At 31.9% G+C, this 20304-nt stretch overlaps 1 protein-coding gene across 1 annotated transcript in view; it reads left to right on the forward strand.

The window, feature by feature from the left end:
* The window catches only part of LOC130900940 (uncharacterized protein PF3D7_1120600-like), a 63406-nt gene that overhangs the window by 14110 nt on the left and 28992 nt on the right, over positions 1-20304 (forward strand). Inside the window, exon 2 of the mRNA XM_057811961.1 lies at positions 13235-13272. The gene's annotated coding sequence lies outside the window, so the exon portion shown is untranslated. The remainder of the gene's footprint in view (positions 1-13234; positions 13273-20304) is intronic.

Here is a 20304-nt window from a genome sequence, read left to right on the forward strand (position 1 = left end):
ATTGTGACCGAAAATCTCCAAACAGAGCTCAGAATCATCAATTCGTTATTATTTTTGGTCGATTGTGAGCTTGCGCGGCACCCACTTTTAACAGAGATTTCGCACACCAAAATATTTATTCACGATATGTCCAACACGTTCTATTGATATTCTTAGGGAATCAACTATCTCAATTACAAAATATTTTATGGACTTTTTGGATGTATTTGTCGGTGATAGCTTCTTTAGGGCGTCCACTGCGTGATCATCCTCGGTGCTCATTTTGCTTCGTTTAAACTTGGCTAACCACATCTGGCTAGGCTAGGCTAGGCTTTAATATTGTTTTTTTTTGCCAAAAAGCAATGCTTTATCAACATAATAGATTCTCTTTTATCCCTTTTTTTTAAATTAACAAAAGTTGCTTCACTCATAATGCCATAACTCAAACTAATAGCTCGACAGCTGTCAAATTTATAAATTCAATGGGTAATATTCAATGCTTTACGTTCTCTTATGGCCACCATAAACTTTAGTATCGCTCAATAGAGTTGAAGAGCTTTGAAAAAAGATCCTGGATTTCAAAGAAATTGTTTTTCGAGAAATCCGTGTTTGCAAATCAGGTTAATATTGGTTGGTTATCGTTTTCCCTTTTTCTAAGGAATTGATGAAGATCACACTTCGAACTCCTACTGTCAAGCCATGACCTTACTGGCCTTGTGAGCAGTCTCTTCGGACGAAGTTCATTTTCAGACTGTGTGTCTGTTTATGGTGTATAATACTTTATCAAGTTCCTTCTATTGTGAGATATCGACGACAAAATTCTTCACTTGATTATACGGCACCCACCCTACAGATAGCTTTTCATGTGAAACCTTTCATACTTTTTTTCGAGGATCGCTAAGTAGCAGACCACGGATTTTATCAACCATTTCTGAAGTTTAAATTGAAATTGACGGTACCGAACGTTCAGCATTATCCGTGATCATGAGGTCATTTTTACAAACAGATTAATACTTACAAATCATTCCATAAGAAGCACTTTCAGGATGATAATTACATTTCCTCAATTGTTTTTCCAAGTAAAAGATAATTATTAATTAATAGACGAAATTCTATATTCTCAACAACAAAAACAGTTGATTTCATATGTATATTGAATCTAATCTATCTATCAATTTATGTGAAATTTGGACAGATGTCATCAGAAACATGGCAGAAACTAACAATATACCCTCTGAACAGGCGCTCGTCCGTGAAACCGCCCTCGTATTTGTTTACAAGTTAAAAAATGCTTATCGTGTAAGATAGATATATTAAAAGCAGTATTTATTCATTGTGTACAAAAGGATTGAAATAATATCTGAAATTCTACATCGTTGCGTGTAGATGTATATTTTAGATTGAGAATTTTAACTACAAGGTAATTTTGACTTCTAATTAATTATATCTGTTAAAATATCAAATAAAGTACACAAACGTTAATATCGTCATAAATTTCGTAAACTACGGTCGATTTTCTTAATTAAATGAAAATTTTGTTGTCATGGATCATTTATTCACCAACAAGTTCTCGCGAATACACTGCAACCTGCCGTTTCCACATTACTTCGTATTAAGGAAGCGATGGTTACACAATAGAATCAAAGGGAAATTATTAGATAAGTTCGTGGAAGACATCCTGTTCTGTTAGATTTCAAATTGTGCATTCCTGGTGCTAATAGAGCACATTCAGGATTAAAAATCCTTTGTTCGAGACGCACAAATTACTAATTCTGAACTTGTTCTGAATACGTCCAATGTATCTTCGGACCTGAGCAAGGATTTTTTAATCTGACGAACGTGTATTCTTTCTACTTGCCATGTTCCTCTGAGTTAAATGTTTTTCCACGAATTTGAAACTAACAGAAATTTTAGGTAGGCCGTAGAACATAAGAATGTCAAACTATAAATTCACAAATAATTCGTGGATGAATGCATGTTAAGAACATGCGCATTTCGAACGTTCAAAAGACATTTAGAATTTATGTGTGCTCAAATTTATTACCGTGACCACCGCCACTATACTTTATAGTTTCAAATGTCTTAATTTTGGGTATTACTTTGCATCGAGCAAAGAGAAGAAAACAATTAAGTGAATAACTTATTTGAAAAATTAGAATTAGAGGATCAGGAATGTTACAAGATTTTTCAGAGTATTCGTAGTAGATTTTTAGTATTCGCTTTATAAAATAGAGCTCCAATAAATGAAAAAAAAACCAGTCACTTAGTCACATTCCCTTCTATTCATTTAATTCAATTTCAAAAATAACCACTACTCAATTTCGCTGTTTGCTAATTACACCAAAATTCACTTGAAGAAAGATTAGCAAAACAATCTAACTTGAAGTTTTCTTAGAGTCAAATTTCTTGCCTTTCAAAAACAAATATTTTTCAATCTAATATCAGACAATACCAACAAAGTTCAGATTCAGATGTACTAAATCAAATGTGGCTTGCCGTACCGTTATTATCTCCATCATTTTCCAAAAATATATCTTGCCAATAACCTCATCCCATTGGATCTGGAGAAGGCATACTTCTTCTATTCTCCTTGATCTGCTAACCAATGACTTGCTATAGCTGACATGGGAAGCCCACTGTATATCCAAAATACGCAGACTCCTCGCAAAGGAGGCTTTTTTTCTGTTATGTGTCCCACTTCCCAAGGTGTTAGTACTACTCCTTCAAATGGGGAGGACATTTGCAGAGTCGATGCTCTGCTGTTTCCGTGGCCTGCTTGTAGAATCTACAGTTGTTGTCCTTTGTCATGCCTATCGTTTTAACGTGGTGTTTGATGGGACAGAGACCTGTCAGAAGACTGACCACCAGTTTGATGTCGTTTCTAGTCATTAGCTAATATGGTTATGAATCTTTTTAATTGTATTAAGCCTGGAGTATTTCTTCAGTGGAACTTCATTTGTTGAGTTTCTTTATTGATGTAGCATCTCATGAGCTCACAGTAGGGCTCTGGTCCTAAGAAGTGGTTAGCTAGTGCTTTAAGAGTTTATTTGCACTCTCACGTTAGTTTGGACCACCCAATAAGGGATGCGTATATGTTCATGGGTTTGAGGAATGTTTGGTATAACCAGTATACCATCTTGCCTGAATTCTCAAGTCTTGCCAACAAGTTTCTGAAAAGTCTATATAGTCGCAGTGGCTTTTGAGAGCTCTCTTCGCAGTCCAGAGAATTATAAACAATCTCCTGTAGCACCACATTTCAAATGAATTAATATATATATATATACGCTTTTGAGCCGCATAAGAAGATTGAGAGAGCCATGTTATGACCAGATTCATTTTAGAGTTTTTGTTTATGTATGAGCTTTCTCATATTTTAGTTATAGCATTACACTTATGGTCTTCTTTTAACTTCGTCCACGCATCCACCCATGCTGGTTATTATTGACCCCAGACATTTAAAGCTGTTTCCAGAGATCGTCAAGCAAATGGGTTCTGTTAGGCTTATCCAATATGCTTAGTTTTGTTTTGGTTTAATGTTATATCAAAGTTTCCACTCTTCCGCTCTATTCCGTTTAGAAGGACCGCCATTTCCTATTCACCTAGAGAATTTCTCATAATAGCTTCGCCATAAATTTTATACAGTGTAGGTGATAAAACACCCCCTTGTCTGACACCTCTTTATAGGTGGAAGTTTGATTAAGTCACCTTGAGTGCTTCCGATAACTTATTTCAGTTGACAAAGTTGAAAGCTTTGTTGTACTGTATAAAGCACATAACCATGGAAAGATGGGAGGTATTAACATTATAAAAATAATTTTTCAAACTGTGGAATAAAAATAGTGTAGGCCAGTGTTATTTAAGCACATATTTGTTAATAATTTTGAAAACGGTTGATCGGTAATTGATTTAAATGAAATTTTATGAGCAAAAGTTATTTTTAATTCATTAATACAGCTTAATACAAATAAATATGCTACTGATAAGATTCCGTAAGTTTCTCTACAGTGTTGCCTTCACAACTTCATGTGTGGTAGAAACGTTGCTAATGGTAGTTCGTTGAATTGATGATTGATAGTTCCTTTATCTAGAATCTTTTGTTGATATTTTTTTTTGTATACAATAAATACCGTTGGCATGAAGTCAATGTATTTAAATACCCGTTTTATGCACTTAGATTCTAATAAACAATTAAATGCTCATCAAGTACTTCATCGCACATTAAACAAATAATTAACCCGATAAAAATATTATCGTTTGAGAAGTGTCTTACAACTAAGAACATTTGAGACACATTAAAATAAAATTGAGAAGATTCAAATTTATTTCTTGCGCTCGAAAAACTCGATTCTCCTAAATTTATACAAAGTTCAACTTAATATAATCGACTTTTCATGGTTAGAGTATGTCATAATAAAAACAAAACTGTGTACGTTATAATTTAATGACGATTGTGGCACTATAAATTTCACAAGTCATTTTTGATAATTTTCTGATCTTTGATTCTAAATTTTATCAATATCAGTTTTTATCGAGATAAGACCTCTTTTTAATTATGCTGCAAAAACTGTGAACGACAAGTAAACGAAAAAAACATCGAGGATTTCAGAATAAGTACATTTACATTGTCTATCGCAAAGTGAAGCAAAATGCCAATTATTTAAGGCCTCGCGCGTATAAAAAATTCAAAAAACTCCATTTATCGTGAATTTCTTAGCGTACTAACTATGGTAACCAGCTAAGCGTAGGAAGTTGATATTGTGTAGAAGTTCGAATAAAAATATAAATGAAAAGGTCTGATAAGAGGTGAATATCGGAAGGCGAATGAGGGCCATTCTGTATATTTTGAAATGTCAAAATGTCAACAAGTGATGGATTATAACACCATTTGATGATATTCTTATCAACCAAATGCATTCACGGAGATTTACTAACACCAACAATGGCAAAAAAGGAAATATTTGCGAAGAGAGTGATGTACGTAATTTTATTTCGTAGTACACATTAGTGAAATGTAAGCAAGTAAGATGGAAGATACACGTGCAGTAACATCAAACTGGTACACCACAAGATGCTAGCTTGCATTATTCTTGAGTTAATTTTGTATTATAAATGAAAGATTGTTCTCATATGCCGAAAAACTCATTGGCGTGTACCAAACGGGATTTAGACCAAGTATATCTACAGACTAAATATTTAACGTCAAAGAAACCTTAAAAGGGGCGTTGGAATATGGCGTAGATATTCACTACACATTCGTGGACAGGTCTACGATTCCATCGACAGAGATAAACGTATAGGTATGTTATCATGAAAGAGTTCGGAATGTCAGAAAAGTGATAGACGCAATCAGGTGGCCAATCGATTCAAGATAACTTGAAGGGTCTTAAATGGGGTGATGGTCGAGCACTCATGTTATTCAATATACTATGGAATACATGAAAATCAATCTCCGAAACATCCTTAGTTATAGATCTGAGATATTAAGGAAAATATGTGGCTCGAAATGTGAGAACGGAACATACAGATCCATATATAATCATGGAATACAAAGACTGTTCTCATATGCAACAAAGGAATTTTTCAGATTGCAAAAAGATGAAAAGAGAGTGTCGAGACAAATATTCTAATAAAATTTTAAAGGGCGTAGATTAATTAGAAGACATCGGAAGAGGTGGCAGAGAGAACTCGCATAATTCAATCAGCTTTCAAAGGTAAGTAGCTGGAAAAGGACATCTTTGGCAATAGCAAATGTGACATATTCACATCAATGTTTCCATATCTCAAAACTTCAGTAGGAACCCTCGTATTATTGTTCCAAAACAGTATCCAATTTCATCTGTTAACTTTTCATTCTTCCACCACCTCAGTTTTTGTTTAAAACAACAAATCATTTTTGAAATGTTACAATATGGTTTCATTAATTTCTTTCTAAGCTCTTTTTGATTTTATAACACAGTTTATTCTCTGTCCAAAAACTGAATTTTACACCCTTATTAGGTTCCATAATTGTATTATAATTTGAGCGTACTCGCTTGTCAGATTAAGATCGATAAATCCAGCTCCGGAACCTTGCTAGACAGACTCTGCTAGATAGAGACAAGTGGCATGAGAAAGCTAAGGCACACATAAAATAAAGGGTTTGAACATTAGTGAGCATTAAAACTATATATTATGTCGTAGAAAACCTTAGCGTAAGTGTGTTTTTAAATAACATAAAATTTGCGTTCGGAGTTCGAACAAGCTTGCATTTACTAGTAGGGTATTTCAAAAATACTGTTTTAATCAGTTTCAATCCATCATTCATTATTTTTAGACTTTTATTAAACAATTATTATGAAATGAAAGTTCAAATTGAACATTAGTTTCACCTGAAAACCCAATGTATTACCTAACTAGCCACGTTCACTGTTCTTAGAAAATCGTGCACACAATTCCTTGTCTTATCTTCCATATACACAAGTAGCGTGTGAAGATATCACTGAAATATATACCACTGTGATAATAAACTCCAAGTAAGCAAATAGTTTTTATTCCACCCAAACAAAGAACATCAAGAATTTGCAATTTATTAAATATCTCTTCTTAATTACTTTATCAGCAAATCGATAAAGAATAGGTTCACATTCGAAACAAATATTTAACGATTTAATGAACTGAACTGAATGAAAAACAATTTTTTCAATCGGATACATTTTTTTGCAACGAAATATCTGTAATGTTAAGAAAAAATTAAATGAAAAAATCGAGTCGCTGAAGGTCGGGCGATTTTGTCATGTCAGGTTTCTTAGCAAAATTACTGAAGGAAAAACTTTTAGTAGAAAAGTAGAAAAAGAAAAAAAAAGAAAGTACCTTTCAATTCTTCATCATTAGTGTATATGCACGAGGTGTGCTTACTAGCTAAAAAAGCAACACGTGTTCATTCTTTTGATTCTGAAAATATACTAAATCGTGAATAAATATGAAGCAGAACACTACAGGCTTACTTTGAATATTTCCTTACAGCTATAAAGCTCGTAATTTTCTATGCACTTCATTTTTGAGGTTGAAAGAGCTGGGAATAGATAGCTTAAGTACTAAATTAGAACTTCTAAGTATATCTTGTTTAAAATTTTCCGTAGAAAAATGAAAAAAAAGATATTTATTACATTATTACACTATTCTTGTATTTTTTGCATAAATTCTATATTTTTCCAATTATTGATCAGAAAAAACTTTTTTGAGGACTCAAAAAATAATTAAATCTCGTTATGTATTTTTAAAATTGATTTCAAAATCGTTCAAAATCATTTGTGATACGCAACTCTTAATCTTTAATGTGACCGAAAATGCATTGAATCAAAATTTTAATTTTTTCTTAAAAAAAGGTAATTAATTCATTTTCTTTATAAATCTGTCAATTTTTAAGAAAAAGTCTTTCATAATAGCTTATTACCTTATATATCTATTTAATATAAGACTTTTTTAACCCCTTTAAAAAAGCTTATACAATTTTTTTTAAATTGACATTTTTCCCGTTGTATGATCTTGAAATGTCTGAAATTTTCATCGGCTAAAAAATACTAACATTATAAAAAATCGGTGTTGCTCGAAAGAATTGCTACCCAAAAACCGTTGGTGACTGAATCATCAATAAAACTTCTTGAATTATCTCCATATCTTCAGTATTTTCAGTATTTTTTGTTATTTATATCAAATATGAACAATACGTAAACTCTAACTGACAAGACAGAAATAATGTACTAACCCAAAGACATTAGTTAGTTTTAAAAACTAGTATGTAGCAATTTACAGAAAGAATTAAGGAGCTGATAGTTGAGATACTGTGATTTTTTTATTCTCTTATCGATAAAAAGAAATATTATCAATTACCATATTTTCCTATCTCATGATAGTTAATTCTATAGCAATTGCGAACAAACAATTAACATACAATCACTGTCTGTAATCTATTTAAAACTGATAAATGATAAAAACTATTCATCATCCCAATTTTGTTAATTCCTACTATATCTACTCAAAATCAAATTAAATAAACCTTGCTATAGATGTGAGTTACTGTAGAAGAATGCAACGTGAACAATCAAATCAGAACGAAAATCTTTTTAAGTGAATTTTATTCAAATAACATTATTCCAATCATTAGTGGTTTGACAGAATAGTGACTTTTGAATTGAACGGAAAAGCTACTTTACATTATGTTATTTTCAATATAATCACCTTTTGACTCCACACAGATGTGGATATGGAGGCAAGGGCTAGGCGCACACATACAACTTTCCATCGACTCAACTATTTAGTTGTGTAGGGTGTACATGCACAATCGAAGACCTGTGGCCCCCGCTCATTTTTTTTTCAATTAACGTCTGAATATTCCTTTAATGACTTAAGATACAGACAGGTCCCGCCATTTCTAGAGCACCCTAATAACTTTAGGTTCGTCTCAAATTCCAAAAATAGTTGGGCGAATAAAAGTTGTATGTGTGCGCCTAGCCTAAGACATTAAATGGTAACGCCGGCGCCGTTGGACACATGAATGGACAGCGCATTGTAGTGATAGAACAAAGCTCTTTTCTCTAACAAACGCGGCTATTTTCACTTAAGCATAACTTTTTGACCGAAAAACGGATATAATGTTTAGAATGAACTTTTTCTCCGTATTTACTTCACAACGAAAACAGTTTTCTTTATAAGAGGCTTGAAATTAATATATCCCTCAGATATATGTATAATTTTGACAGATAACATCAGAAATTTGGTGGAAACGAAGAAAACTTTAACAAATAATAGGATTACTTCTATTAACACCACACAATCCAACTTTGTGAAGTCTCAAATTACAGCAATCCATCCCACGAAAGCCTTCTTGGTTACAGACAAGAATAATGGTATTATTTTCACTTAAGAATTGAGGATAGCTGGTAGCTATTTTTTCTGATTTGATACATCGCGCCGCTTTAATTTTTTGGGGCTGTTTTTCTTGTTGTGCTTAAGTTTTGTTCTAAATTTAAGAAAGCTTGTAAAGTACGGTTGGTAGAATGTCTTATTCTTTGTGGAAAAGTCGTCAACATGTGAAAAGTTACTCTTCCGCTTAACAACCCTGGTACTACATAAAATCGTCCCAAAACAATGAGACTTCGATTTTTCAATAAAATTTAACGTGCAGTTCGGAACTCTCAGTTTTCTGATATTTTTTTTAAATTCGCTTAACGAGCTTATCACAGCTAAGGCAATAAGTACAAGTTACAATACATTATAGTCTATTTTTATGAATAAGAGAGTAATAAAATGATAAAAGCATTTATAATCCATATCATTTCCTTAAGTAGACAGTTAAAATATTTTTTCAAATTATACCTCGACTATTTTCGTATGAAATAACATTTGTATAAATATAATGAATACATAAGGTGTACACTATTTTCACCTAATTAACCTGCTTATAACTAAAGTGCAATTTTTTCTAAAATGTTTCATTTTTCCACAAGGTATGAACATTGCGTTACTGGTTATATAGGTATAAGGGTTTGAACGTTTGTTTGAACGATTTTTAAACATTCTTACGGTCATAAAGAGAAATTCTAATATAAAATCTCACCAGTATAAGTACAGCTACTCCTTACAAATTGTCCAACTTCCACATTTTCTCTTTTTCTTTAATCGTATGAATAATCAAGTTGCCCTTTGAGTTGATACAAACGAAAAATTGTTGGCGTTAATGAGTTGTAGCACCACTATATTTATAAAAAGTTACGTTTTTTCTTATTCCTCACTGTTAAACAAAAGATAAACGGACAGCGATTTGCATCACCTCAAGAAGCCATTGAAAAGTAATAAAACACTTGTTTGTTTCTGATTCACTTCTTGAAAAAACATAAAAGACAATCCTCGTACACGTTTTGTATGGCATCCAAGGGTGGTAAGTTGACTCCCAGCCCATCCTCAAGGGCAATCAATACCTTCTTGGTAATTTTTACTTACGTCCTTCATGTATTCACTTGAGTTATGGAATTTAAAATATATTATATGCCCTAATGGCACCAATGGCGTAGTTGGGCACACAGAAAATATGTTTTATTAGAAGCTTTCGGAAATCGGTATACTATATTATATCTCTATATTTTTGAAAGCTAAGATCAGTGGACATTATTTAAGTCATCAACATACTTATTAGTTACGGAATTAACTGGCTTTCAACACGCATATTTGGGATTGATTCTCTTATATAAAGAAGCAACTTCTAGCCATCAGATAAAGAAAATAATATAACATATGAAACGAATACTTATTGTGTTCGAAAAGCAGGATGCAGATGGTTAGAAAATGTTTAGAAAAAAGGCAGTAGGAAATCCAGAAGGATTAGGATTAGGATAGAAGGATTAAATTTCTCTTTTGCCTCCAAAAATCATTATCTCTTTCCAAGCGTGCAACGTTCATAGTATTTTACAAGAAAAATATGTACGTGCTGAATTTAAGACTTCAATTTTCATGTCATGTCCCCTTTTCTTGCTGCGACACTGAGGATCCCAGTGGTTACAGCTGATCTATGAATCCCACTACTTTGTTTGCCCCTACTTTAGCGACTATGTCAGCTACCTCGTTTACCTCCACTCTGGTGTGTCCCGGAATCCATTGCAGGGTAACTCTTATTTTTTATATGTATATATATGTATGTGAGTGTATCGATTTCGAAACAAATTGAATCTACGTTCAAAATAAACAAACGACTTACGTTTTAAGTCGAGTGTGTCCAATACGTAGTCTGTGAATGACAGTGCTGTTACGTCTGGATAAACCAAAACTGGTAATTTAATTAACTGTTAGTTTAATATCATGGGGATCCAAAGTTACTTATTTCCATTAATTTGGAAATATTGAGGTCAGAAAGGTGGTTTCTTTTACAAGGCTTTTTCGTTACAAATAATCCCAACTTGAGCAGGAACCTTTATAATGGTGAACGAAGTATTTTGAATTTCCAGCAGTTCGTATTTATCAGGTCTGTCTTGGACTGAAGTATGTCTGTAAAAGTATAATTGATAATAAATCTACCCGTATGACTATTTGTAAGTTTGTATGTTGTTGAGCACATTTAAACGCTTGTCACGGAATCTTGGCGGAAGCTTGGATTTCATGATATTGGAGCTTAAATCTCAAATGGCTGCTTGGCTATCGGACAGAATGATGTCCTGTTTGCGATGGTTCTTATCTAGATTGAACTGTACACATTTTTTGTGTATATATTTGTATGTTGTTGAGCAATTTAAACGCTTGTAAAATAGCGAACCGTTATCGGTATAGACACTACACAGAGAGGAGATTTTATAGGATCCGATGTTTTTGTGATTGATCTTCAGTCTTTGAGGCATCCTTGTATGTATGTGTATATGTTTTCTACATAACGAAGAAAAGTTGACCGAATTCGTATGTTTATGGCGAGGATTATAAATATTTTGAACAATTCAAAAGAGAGTATTGTAATATGATTTTCATTGAATTATGAAAAATTATTTGAAATAACTGTTTACAACACACCGATACATGATATCAACAGTTTGAAGAATCGTAATAAAAAAACGTGTAATACTATAAGATATACGCCTCAAATATTTTAACGTGTTCGACACTCGATGAGACAGACATACGAGGGTTGTCTGAAATGTTTCCGATTTAACAAAGAAACAAACCTTTTTATTTTTAAACAGTCTTTTTTTAAAGTTTATTCACTTGGTCCAACAATGCTTTAACCTATTTAACTCTTCAAATACGGTTGTTTTTTTATCCAATTTCTCCCGTTTCTTTATCAAGAAATGATGCGTAATATTCCTTTTTTCATTGTTAAAAATTTTTTAAGTTAGTCCATGGACACAATCCGATGACTGTTCCGATAAACGATAGCCAACACTATTCCGTCTAATGAATGCGTCTATAACCTTTGCAATCCACTGTCTTGACTGCTTTTTCAGGAGTGTAGTGGTGGATTCATCTACAGTTATAGGTCGAGACATTTTGATAAAATCGCGTCAATAAGGCCTGGAAAATTTTCATTCGAATGCGTCAAGAGATAGCAACGCACATTTAATATTTCAGTCAGTATATGACAAATGGGTTTTTTTGGTATGTCGATAGCCTCTCTCGAACCTTAATACGGTCGTCTGTGAATTTTTTCGATGATATCGTTGGTAGTCGCATCTTGTCTTCTGGAACGGCCACGTTTGAATTCAACTACCCAAAATTTGACGATCGTAAATCATGGTGCGGAATTTGTCGAAAAATCTTCACTACGAGTCATTATATGATTGTGAAAATGAAAATGGCTGAAATTCTAGTCAGAATCTTTCAACACATGCGAAAGTTTATATCCTAACTTACATTTATAAGTAGTACTAACATCTTCAGGTTGAAGTCGGAAACTTTTCATGTAATTTATCGATGGCCATTTCCAAAATTTATTTTGAAAGAAGTAAAAATCATGAGATTGTATAGGTATTTTATATTTTTCTCCGAAACTATTCTTGGGAAAGAGTAAAAAACGTTTTCAAATGAACAGGCATTTCTAGTTATAATTACAAAAAACAAACTGAATTTCTAGAGAAGTCACTACAAAGTCTCTTTATAGGAATTATGACTCCGAAAAGGATGAACTGAGGAGATTTTGTAATGGGGAAGATGCATAGTAGAAAGTAAAAGATTCACAAATTGAGCCGTGTGGATAGTTGGGGCTTTTCGACTTTATTAAGGAAAAGGAGGGAGTAAGGTAGTTATTCGTTCATCAATCTTGGAAGTGATTTGGTAGAATTCCAGGGAATAGGAAGATTGAGGATTTAAGCTGCTTCATTGCGTGGTTTTCTATTTTAGTGAACGAATAATCACTATACTCACTTCTCTTGATAATGACATCAAAGTGTAAGCCGAAACACTGAAAAATTTCAATCTATCCTATTAGCCAATCCATTCAATTTTTTTATAGTATTGATGACTTTTAAATCCATTTCATAAATATCGATATGTTTGTCCTATATAAACAGCATCACAATTATTACAAAAAATCCCTTATGTAATATTACTTCTTTTATTTTTTAGAATTTTGGATTTTAGTTTAATGAAATATTTTGATAATATATTACGTACTTAATAATTATTTCATATTTATTAAAATAATTTGATAACTGCTGAGAAAATTTATTTGTGTTTCGTTTTAAATCATTTTCTACCAACGTATTTATTACATGATGATATAAGATTTTTTTATTTTTTCCAGCGTCCTGAAAAAGTGCAGGCTCGCTCTACAAAATATTGGTAAGTTTCTTTATACATTATTATTATGGATAATTTCTACTTACACACTATTCTTTCACGGAGTTAAGACGGGTCTTTCGAAAGTCTCCAGCTCTCGGTGAAGTGGAACCTGACTTGACTTTGTTAATATATGTGTCAATGTGAACATTTTAGTGGGTGAATAGTGGGTATTATATCGATTTATAGATATATAGATTTTTGTTTTTTTTTTAAATCAAATTCATGATGTTCATTTTTTTCGTGTTTATGTAGAGCAGTCGATGCATTTTTGGTGTATTTGTGACCATTTACTCTGTTTTCTAAATATTGCGTAGTCATTCCTATATAATTTTTAGTATGGAATATATAATATTTGATTTATTAGTGTCTTTAGTTTTGTTTTTTAGTGTAGTGAAAAGTGGTGATAATGTGTTGTGGGATCTATATTGATGTAATGTTTCGATAAAATGTATTTCGATTTTTTTGATAGTTGGTATGTATAGGGGAGTGCTATGTATGTATATTTTTCTTTGCTTGTATTTATTTGTGTAGTTGGATTTATATTGTTCTTATTGTGTAATTTATATGTACGTTGTTGGATGATTCTATCAATTTGATTTGCTGGGTATTTATTATTCTTCAAAGTAGTTTTGAGTTTTTTTATTACTTCACGGTGATATTCTGGAGAAGTTAATTTTAATGCTCTATCTGTTAATACTATAACGACGCTGTTTTTTTGTGATTTGGGATGGCATGAGTTATAATTAAGATATGTTCCAGACCATGTTTCTTTTGTATTCTGATTCTATATCGATTTAATATGGAAATTGACGATGATGGTTTGTTCTAGACTTCCAAACTTATTTCTGAATATTCGAAGTGAAGCATTCGCACTTGCACAACTATAGTCTAGTTTTATGAATGAGAGAGTGATAAATTGATGAAGTATTCATAATCCATTTCTTAAAGTAAACAGTTAAAATATTTTTTCAAATTATACTTCGAGTATTTTCGTGTGAAATAATATTTTTATAAATATATTGAATATATCGGGTGTACATTGATATTTTCATCTAATTAACCTGCTTATAACTTGCAGACAGCTGAATGTAAAAAAGTGCTAAAATGTTTTTTTTTCGTAAGGTATGAAGAATATTGTGTCATACTGATTATTTAGATATAAGGGCTTTGATTTTTAAACAATCTTACGATCATAAAGAATAATTATTCATCACTGTTATTCAGTTCGGAGGAAAAACATCTATTCTATCATCAATTTTTAAAAACATCAGAAATTCATGTCTTCATGGTGGTTACCGAAACTATTAGATTCAAAATTCAATAAACCACCTTTAACAAAACCGCTTGAACAGCCGATGTGTACTATTATCAGCTATTATCAATCTGCTCCCCTTTCTTGTTGGTGAATTTAAACCAGTAGATAAATTATTTGAAAAAGCCTGTCTTCGACTTGTAATAGTTTCATCTTGGACCTTCTCACTATATGGAAAAACCTAAAATCGTGTTGCCGGTGAAATTTTTCGGGAAGAGATTCTTGGAATAAAAACAAAATTTCTAACTTTAATTAACAAATAATTAAAACACAGGGCTTTTGACCACTCCAAACCTTTTTCTATTGTTATGTACAGCTTATGATTATAAAAGATCAATAAAAGCAGAAAAACTTGTATTAGCTCTGGTACATTTATGAAAATATCTAAATTATTGTGTAATATTTGAAATGACCGCACTAAGTTTTGTAGGTTTTATTACTCTCTCTTACATAAAAATAGATTATAGCAGTTATTCGACCTAAATTTACAATTATCTTAAACTGTATTTTCTTTTATTGAAACTGAATGAGTGTTTATAATGTTATGGCTATATGGAAACTATTCATACTACTCTCACCTCTAATTTCATTTCGAATTTTTTTAATTATAAAACACAGATAAAAACAACTACTTTCCCAACAAATTCGAAGGAGTAGATTTAATTCATTATTCGTCGCGGTATTAGCCAGACAAATAGTTGCTTTTTCCTTCGAGAAATGGTCAGACCATGTTTCAAACTGTTATAACTTGAAAAAAACTTGAGTTGAGATGAAAATTATTTATATATGAATATATTAAACGCACCTCGTATAAATATCAATTAAATTTTATTTATACCTATAGATAAATGTATAGAATAAGCACGGTGATGTAATTCAGTATGCTTGGTGTTATCAATTGCTCTAATACTTGAATATGCAAATAACGAAATATAAATTCCTTAATATTATCTCTATTTCAAGCACTTCCATATCTCCTCTGCCTTTAGACGGTCAAAGAAGCTCAAGGTAGCCTTCCAATTTCGAAATTTTAGATATTATAAATCATTTTGGTTTTTATTGAACTCAATTGTTTCTTCCTATATCATTTGCATTTTTTATTACAATTTACTTAAAACACTACCATGCGTTTGCGAACAGAATGACAGATTTCTTTCCGTTCTTGTGTGTTTTTAGTGAAATTTATATAGTGTGTGATTGAAATTGTCTTCATTTTAATTATCATGAACCTACAGTTTATATTAATTGTTTTATACAAGCCTCTATGGAAAAAATAGAGATGTGGGCGCATAAAGGATTTTGACCAATTTTGCACACACATTTTGCATATAAAAATTATATGAAATTTGTCGTACGGACTCTCTTCAAGAATTTCTATAGATTAAACAACAGCACGAATACTTAACCCATGGACGTAGAAGGATTATCCCTACAGTAATCAACTAAAACATTTTGCAAACGCTTAAATCACTTACAAACACCATACAGTTTTCTCAATAACTTTCAATTAGTAACTTACAAGGTGAAACAAAGAACAACTCTGATGTGAATGGTTACGTCTATACTGATTTGTTTACGTTAGCGAGAGGTACGGCATTCGTGAACGAATTATCTGTCGGTTGCTGGCATTTGGTGCGTGCAAACGTAATTCGATAGTTATACCACGTATACCTGGAACTTTAAATAGAAGGCATTCTTAGTATATAACTGAGTTCGTTTTATTTTCCATATTTGTAAGTATTTAAAAGTTGTTAAGAAACAAATTTACCTGCGTGTTCACTGTTAACAGAAACTAATAATTATAAACAAATGGTTTAATTATAGAAACCAAGATTAACGTGAGATAAGTAATTATCGACGAAATATTTCCAGATATTGTTTGGGTAACTAAATCTCACGTTTTTGATAACAAAGAAAGAAAAGTATTATAGATATTTTAAAATAATTTGACTTTTTCAACGGGCCGTAAGGTTGAGTGCGACAGCAAGAATGTTATCAAAGTTCGATTATTGGAAATGGTGATAACGTTACATGAGATACAGAAGTTTTTACGTTCTTATCTAAACTTGTACTAAGAATGTTCCCAGTTATATTTTTAATTAAAACAAAAACATAACGAGATATAATGTAGTGGTGGTGGCACACTACAGTAATATTGTCAGTTCCTCCTTTTCCGTATTACATATTAGTTAACATTTTTCGTACCTGGAGAAGAAAAGACATCTCAAATTATTTTACTTTAGTCAATTATTTGTATTGTGTTGTTATGAAAAATTTCCATTGTGCACAGTAAATCAAGAAAACATTAATGTTGAGTCAAAGGCGATGAAATATTTTTTTTTCACAATATTTGATCGTACGAGGCATATTACTCTGCTTTTGGCAATCTCCCTTCCCCAACTTAAGAGGTTTGAACCTCTTAAGTCTTCTTGCTATTCCTGTAGTATCAAAAAAACTGGATTCTGGATTCACGATGTTTTGGCCCCCACTTTGAAGCCATTATCAAGAGAAGGGTGGGGATAGGGTGGTTATTCTTTCATTGGTAAGAAGTTACCCGATTCCGATACGCAATGAACCACCCCTTTTTTTTTTGGTTGATTACAAGGCCTCAATATGCCTACTCCTTGGAATTACACTAAGGAAATGAAAAATAGAAAATCTATTTTACTACATTTCTTTCCCTCTCTCTTGTTAAGGGCTGTTTTCTGCCATTATGTATTAACAATGAAATAATAAAAATTAGTCTATGTTAAGAAACTGAAACTTATGTTTTACTGTTACAATATTAATAAATTCTCATTCTATAAAGCGGTTTCTTTCTGTGTAGTATAATTTTTTTCTCACACACTTTCTTATCAAGGAACTGTGTGCCCACTTTTGGTTATTTTTTGCCTTCCCTTCCTGTACAATCAAATCAAATTTAAAATTAATTAACAATCGTTACTTTAGAAACATTATGGAAGTAAGGCTAGTGTCTGGTTTAGCAATGCTCTCAATCAAAGCAGCTGCAGCTGCAAAAATTAATTAAAAATCGTTACTAGTGAACTTAAAACCGAAAAAAAAACACTTTTGTAAAAAATGAGAAAAACATTTTTTCAAATATATATGCTTTTCAATTTCCTTCCTGAACATATTCTTCCTTATCTAATTACCTGTGTAGTATTTGTTAACAAGTTTATAAATAAGTTTTTCAAATTAAAATGTGCAAACTTGGTGTTTGTTTCATTTACATAAAATGGGCTTAATACGAACAAAGGTCGACATCTGATTTATGCATGGTGAAAAAACCGCAAACAAAGCAGTTTTACAGGGTATAGGATAATGGTTACAATAATCAATAGCCTAATTTCAAGAAAACCATACAGTAACGGAGAGTTAAGGGGATGAAGCAGAAAGTGATATTGATGTATAGTTTTCATAAACATATTTGTTATTTCTTACTTTAGATGGAATGACTAACACTTTCAACATAACAATCGAGCGAGTATTGTTACAATTTCTTTTTTTCGGCTATCTGGTGGCAACCTTAGACTCTGGCTAGCTCACATTGACGGGTCTGGGAGGAAGAGTGAGGTTAGTTGGATTTTTGTGGTTGGGATGAGGATTTTATTCATGTAAAGGAAGAGATCTATTAGGTTTGGCACTGATATAGGCAATTCTCCTCTGCAGCCCTGCAGAATATATATATATATATATATATATATATATATATATATATATACTGCAATAGGATAAAAAAAAGTAATTTAGAATTGAGGAATGGAAATGAAAGAAACACCCGAAACAAAAACTGGTTCCCTGCAGAATGCATTTCCTATCGTCGGTCATTTAGCTGATAAATCGGTTCACCAGGCTACAGGAAAACTGCAGAAAACTTTGAGCAAGGACGATCTGAATACAGATGTCACAAAAAATTATATATTAAAAGGCTTTACTTAGAGGCGCCACCTGATTTCTATCAAAATCCTAAATTTACGGTTATTTTTTCCAGCAAATCAGAAAATATGGAAATAGACACCTACTTGTGTAATTTAATACAAAAATTTAATGTAGAAATGTAATAAAGACTCAAAAAAACTGCTTTATAAATATAAATCGTACAAATGTAGCCAAATAGATATTTAACTTCAAGGAAATGTTGCCGATGATATTATGTCGTGTTTATTTATGTTTTTCAAGTTTAATTATGTAATGTTGGAGCATGTTATTAGCACAAAATACACCGTTTTGAAAGTCTAATCCTAAAACCCATCTCCGCTTAACTTAATATTTATTAAGTGCAATGCACCGTGAACGGATCTTTCTGATTTAGGAAATCACAATGAATATTTCCAACGAAATTAAGTTTTCCAAATTTAAATCATTGGAAAATAAATAATAATGCAAATTTGTATACCTACTGCCCTTGGGGATCCTTTTTTTATCTTATTTAACAATTCATTTCAATAGAACCAAAACGAGGGTTTTTACAAAGAGCAAAACAGAAACTAACAAGTTCTAAACAACGATTGGTTTTCGAAATATTCATTGTTGGGGTCTATACATTTTTGCACACACTCAAACCAATTCTGAAAACATTTTTCCACTCCGAAGCTGATATCGTAGAAACATGGGTTTGAAAGTCTTCCTCCTCTTCCGCCTCTTGAAGTGAAGAGAATTTGGAAAGTTTTGTTAGACATTGGGAAAAAAGAAAAAGTCATAAGGCGATAAATCGGGTGAATAGGGGCAATGAGATATTGATTCGATGTTTTTCTCTTTAATATATTCAGTTCTTTGACATGTTTAATTGCAGGTGACAACTTGAAATTCTCGAAACCTGTTGCTTTCTATTTTCTCTGATAGTGCGCCATTACCAAAAATTGCACGATGTACTTCTAAGCATTGTTGTTGAATAAAGTCTTTTTGAAAATCATGAAAAATTTCTCGCTGGTTTCGCAATAATAAGCGCCAATGTTCTCAAATATAATGGTAATCATATGATAAGACTAATATACTCTCATTTAGGTTTTGTTATCATAAATGTTGTGTGGTAGTAATGTAATCAATTTGTCCAGTTTGAATACCACCAACGGTTTCAGAAATTACAAACGATGATCACCACTGTACTCAGATATGGTTATTAAATTGTACTCTCCTCTTTATGTAGTTAAAAAAGATGCCAACTGATAAATTATCAATGTTGTCGTTATATTTGCCGCACAAGTAATATTACCTAGGTAATCTGTATTTAAATTGAATATTTTGAACATTTTGTCATCTCACGAATGTTCATTTTCATGTGTACTTTTGATGACACCAAAAGACTTGATTAACGTTGACATTTTTGAACTGTTGCCTCATATCTTTACCCTTTTTTTAAACTAAAAGGACCATTTTAAAAAACCCGAAACACACTACCAGAAAAGTTACTAGATTGGAAGCGATGACATGAAATACTAGTCATACTAAAATTATACAGTCTGGAAATAATAAACCACAAACTAAATAATAATTAACCTAATAGACATACAGTAAAAGAGCGAATGCATATTATTGAAAACGTAAAAAAATACAACAAATTATAAAATTAAATCTATAAAGAATTTTAAGGTGGATGACTACGTTTGTAAGTTTGAAATTTGAAAAGTTTTGTATCGATAGGTGAATCAAATTTAAAAACAATGATAAGATCTGAGTCGTTTCTTATCAGATGTAAATAATTCAGAATAAAGGAACAAAAT

Source organism: Diorhabda carinulata, chromosome 1 (assembly GCF_026250575.1).
Source record: "Diorhabda carinulata isolate Delta chromosome 1, icDioCari1.1, whole genome shotgun sequence".
NCBI classification, from domain to species: Eukaryota; Metazoa; Arthropoda; class Insecta; order Coleoptera; family Chrysomelidae; genus Diorhabda; species Diorhabda carinulata.